The following is a 5156-nucleotide window of genomic DNA, read 5'->3' as shown; positions in this document are numbered from 1 at the left end:
ATTTTTTATTATTTTGTGTGCGTGTACCGTCAAATCAGACCTGACTGGTACAGGAGGATATTGCGCCTCCTTCTCCGGCAGAGCATCTGGTGGATTCGAACCGTGATCCTCTGGGATTGCAGTGCATCTTCTTGCCACTAGGCCACCAGAACATGTCTTTTTTTAAAAAAAACATTTTTTTCCTTTTGTGTGTATTGTCATATTGAATCTGCTGGTACTGGAGGGGATTGTCCCTCTTTCTCCAGAAGAGCATCTGGTGGATTTGAACCGTGCACCTTTGAGATTGCAGTGCAGCTTCTTTCCAGTAGGCCACCAGAATTCCATCAGAAGGTATCTTTTTGTGTGTGTGCTTATGCTTCAGTTTATTCATCTCACAAATCAAAATTTTATGTAATTATTTAACTGAGAACAAATTAATAACATTAGTATGAAGTGAATTTTTTCTTCAAAAGATGTTAGATAAATTTGCAAAAATGTTGTTAAGTGATTCTTCAAACGGAGGAAACAAACCTGTGAACATAAAAGCTACTCTGTTTTTACTAATATACTGCAGGTACATAGCTAGAAGCAATTTAATCAGGAATGTCTCTAAATCATTTTTGCATTATACACTCTTTGTATGCATTGTTGTTATTAGAACATATCTTTTTATGACATTAATTCAACTCATTTTAGCTCAGCTCATTGTCACTCAGTGGGAAATGACTTATAGCTGACCCTTCAGGGAATTTAGAGGCTGTAAATGGCAAGGGAGGTGATTGTCCATCTTTATCCTGAGGAGTGCTGGTGGCTGGTAGTCTTCTTGTGTGAGCACCCTATGTCACCAGAGTTCTCTGTGATATTAATGACATTCATGTTCTAATAACCCTTTTTCTGCTTCCCTGTGATTGTTGTTGTTATATGCCGTTGAGTCACCTGAAACTCATAGTGACCCTATGTACAACAACCCTATTCTGTGCCAATCTTACTGTCTCTGACAAACCTACCCCCATTACCCCAGTCACTCAATCAATCCTGCACTGTCTCTTCACCCTCTCATGCATGACTTCCTTCTCCAAGGACTGGTCCCTCCTTGCAACATGTCCAAAAGTATGTCAGACAAAGCTTCAGAATCTTTGTCTCTAAGGAGCAGCCTGGTTTAACCCTCTCCAGAATCAACCTGTTCATTTTCTTAGCAGTCCATGGTATATTCATTACTCTTCTCCAACACCACAGCTTAAAGGCATCAATTCTCCTTGTATCATCCCTAGTCTGACTCTCTGGCGCATAATAGCAAGTGATTGCAAAGACCATGGCCTGTATCAGGCACACGTTAGTCTCCACAGTGATAACCATTGCTCTTCAGTACTTTGGAGAGGTTCCTAACAGCCCACTTTCCCATTGTAATATGTCTTTTAATTTCCTGGCTGCTGGTGCCAAGAGTGTTGGCTGTGGAACCCAAAAAAATAAAGCTATTAACAATCTCAGTCTCTTCACTTTCCATCCAGATGCTGCCAATTGGCCCAATGGTGAGAATCTTTGTCTTTTTGATAATGAGCCTCAATCCATATTGAAGACTGCAAGTCCTTGACCTTCTGCAGCAAGTGCCTCTGTGTCCTCCTCAGTTTCAGCAAGCAAGGTTGTGTCATCTGCATAATGCAGATATCCCTATAAATAAAAATTGGTCTTCATTCATTCATACACTTTTCATTTTATAACACTAATTACAATTGTGTAATGCCATTTTTCACAATGTCATGTCAAGATCTCCAGCACTACAGCTCAAAGGCATTGATTATTCTTTGTCATCCTTATTAATTGTCCCAACTTTCAGATGGCATTTCAAGTAATTGAAAAGACTGTGGATCAAATTGGACGTACCTTTTTCTTTAAACTGACATCATTGTTCCTTCACATCTTGGAGAGGTCATTAAACAGCAGACTTTTTCAGCACATCTTTTGATCTCTTGTCTGTGGGTAGCCAGGATGTAGATTGTGGATCCAAGTAAGATGAGGTTGTTGTCTTTTCGCCATCTGTCATGATCGTGCTGCTTATTGGCCTTTTGACTGTTGTTTTTGTTGTTGTTGTTATGTGCCGTCTAGTCGTTTTCGACTCATAGCGACCCTGTATACAACAGCCCTAAACCCTGCTCTGCCCTGCACCAACCACACTGCCTCTGACACACCCATCCCGATTACCCCAGTCACCGAATCATTCCATCTCATAGAGGGTCTTCCCCTCCTGCGCCATCCCTCCACCCTCCCAAGCATGATGTCCCTCTCCAAGGACCTGTCCCTCCTGGCAACATGTCCAAAGTATGTCAGACGAAGCCCCAGAATCCTTGCCTCCAAGGAGTTGCTTGGTTTAATCCTCCCCAAGATGAATCTTTTGTTTTCCTGGCAGTCCATGGTACATTCAGTACTCTTCTCCAGCACCACAGCTCAAAAGCATCCACTCTCCTTCTGTCCTCCCTAGTCATTGTCCAACTCTCTGAGGCATAACAAGCGATTGCAAATACCATGGCCTGTATCAGGCGCACCTTAGTCTCCAGAGAGACACCGTTGTTCCTGATTACTTTAGAGAGGTCCCTAACAGCAGACTTTCCCATCGCGATACGCTTTTTGATTTCCTGACTGCTGGTGCCAAGAGTGTTGACCGTGGGGCTGAGCAAACTGAAGCTGTGAACAATCTCAATCTCTTCACTATCCATACTGATGCTACCAATTGGTCCAGTGGTGAGAATCTTTGTCTTCTTGACATTGAGCCTCAGTCCATATTGAAGGCTGCAGTCCTTGACCCTCTGCAGTAAGTTCATGAGGTCCTCCTCAGTTTCAGCAAGCAGGGTTGTGTCATCTGCATAACGCAGATTGTTGATAGATCTTCGACCAATTCTAACGCCACGCTTCTCCTCACAGAGCCCAGCCCCTCAGATAATCTGCTCTGCATACAGGTTGAAAAGGTATGGAGATAGGACACATCCCTGGTGTACACCCTTCCCAGTTTTGAACCATGCAATGTTGCCCTGCTCCGTTCTGACGACTGACTCTTGGTCCAAGTATAGGTTTTGCATTAGCACGATTAAATGTTCTTGGATTCCTATTCTTCTCAGAGTCAGCCACAGTTTATGATCCGCACAAATGCCTTTGCATAATCAATGAAACACAGATAGACATTCTTCTGGTATTCTCTGCTTTCAGCCAAGATCCATCTAACATCAGCAACAATATCCCTAGTACCACGTCCCCTTCTAAACCCAGCCTGGACTTCTGGCAGTTCTCTGCTGATGTGCTGTTCTGATCGTTTTGGGATAATCTTCAGTAGAATCTTGCTTGCATGTGAAATCAATGAGATTGTTCTGTAGTTTCCACCCTCAGTTGGGTCACCCTTCTTTGGGATGGGAACAAATATAGATCTCTTCCAGTCATTTGGCCAAGTGGTTGTTCTCCACATTTCTTGGCACAACTTGGTGAGCACATCCACGGCAGCATCTGTTAGCTGAAATATGTCAATTGGTATACCATCTATTCCGGGGGCCTTATTTTTTGCTATTTCCTTCAAAGCAGCTTGAACTTCTGCCTTCATCACCATAGGAAGAATCCAAGACGCTAAAGAGCTGAACAGAAGATTCCAAAAGGCAGCACAGAATGACAAAGCAAAATATTACAGTGAAATGTGCGAGGAGCTAGAGTTGGAAAATCAAAAGGGTCAAACTCGTTCAGCATTTCTTAAGCTCAAGGAACTGAAGAACAGATTCAAACCTCAAGTTGCTACAATCAAGGATGCTTTAGATAGAATGTTAAATGATCCAGGAGGTATTAAAAGAAGATGGAAGGAATATACCGAGTCATTGTATCGAAAGGAATTGGCAGATACAGAAGAATTTAATGAAATAGCTTTTTGATGAGGTTTGGTGTCCCGTGTCGTCCCCCCCCCCTTGGGCAGTGGCAGATTTTGCTGGTCTGGGACACAAAGATAGGGAACCCTCACCCATGGTGGAGGTTGATGATAAAAATCTGATGTCACTTGTGGTTGAAACGTGTGTTCGGCTGTGCTGGATAAAAGGAAGTCGAGGGTCAGGCTGGCTGGTAGCTGTAAAGTCTGACATTCCTGCTGGCTGCATTTGCACAGGGAACTCTGCTGGTGGGGGTTGGGGTGGCAAGGAGACCTGGGGCTGGGTGCAGAGCTTGGGGGTGCATGGAGCACAAGGAGGATGAGTCAAGAGTCAGAGAACCCAGTCTGCTGGTTAGCATGTTCCATCTGCTTTTGCAAGGATAAGTTACTGCCAGGCTGGAGAAACCCTGTCTGGGTGGGCTGAAAGTGGCTGTGCATGGGATAGGGCTGTGCCTGTGGCTGAGACAGGTACTGCATTGCAGGAAAGGCTGAAGGTGCTCTGAGCTGCTGACTAGGACTGTAGTCTGGCTGTGTGGGCCCATAGTGAGGTGGCAGCAGAGCAGTGCCATAGGCACCTCCTGGGCTGTCTTGGAATTGCCCGTGCTCAGGAGTCCTAGGGAAAGCTGCCACAAGGGTTCCAGGGCACCCCTGCATGCTTAGAAGGTGTGTTTCTGTGTGAACAGTCAAGCTCGGCTGATGACAGAATGGTTTGATCACTCTGCTGTTTTTGCCTCCGTTTTTCTCCTCGTGTAAGACTTTCTTGAGTTGTAGGAAGAGCTGATGCTTCTCCTGAAGGGCCAAAAGCTTCTCCTGCAACTTCAGAAATTTGTTCCATGGTCTTCTCTATTGACATTCTCTCTTCCATCTCCTTTTTCTTTGTCCTCTCTTGGTCTTCTTCATCTTCTGTTCCATCATATTGTCCACCTCTTCTTCCTCCTGCCCTTTGCACTCCTGCTCCATCTTGATGTGCCTGTGCAGCACTCTGGCCATGGCGTTGGAAAGCTTGGGGTACTCCAGCAGAGCGGGTATGGTGCCTCCGGGGACACTGGGGCCAGGGGCGCCTGGTGGCTCTGTCTTAGACTGGCCAGTCTGGTGCGTCAACCCCTGCATCTTGTGGGCCGAGTGGCGTGCGGGCCGGGGATGGGGGCATAGGGGGTAGGTAGGAGCTTCCCTCTGTGCTCCAGCCCCAATGCAGGTGACGCCCCCCCCCCTTAGAATTTTTGTTTTCTTGAAGTTGAGATATAAGCCTAGTTCTCACTTTCAGCAAGCAAGGTTGTGTCATCTG

The 5156-nt window shown here is 45.4% G+C and overlaps 1 pseudogene; it reads right to left on the bottom strand.

The window, feature by feature from the left end:
- Positions 1–4525, bottom strand: part of LOC102845438 — a 6106-nt pseudogene extending 1581 nt beyond the window's left edge.
- Positions 4526–5156: the final 631 nt, after the last annotated feature.

The sequence above is a fragment of the Elephantulus edwardii genome, unplaced genomic scaffold (genome assembly GCF_000299155.1).
Source record: "Elephantulus edwardii isolate Elephantulus edwardi_28Jun2011 unplaced genomic scaffold, EleEdw1.0 scaffold00453, whole genome shotgun sequence".
Lineage (NCBI taxonomy): Eukaryota > Metazoa > Chordata > Mammalia > Macroscelidea > Macroscelididae > Elephantulus > Elephantulus edwardii.
The sequence above is the reverse complement of the archived record's forward strand: the minus strand, read 5'-3'. Positions and strand labels throughout refer to the sequence as shown.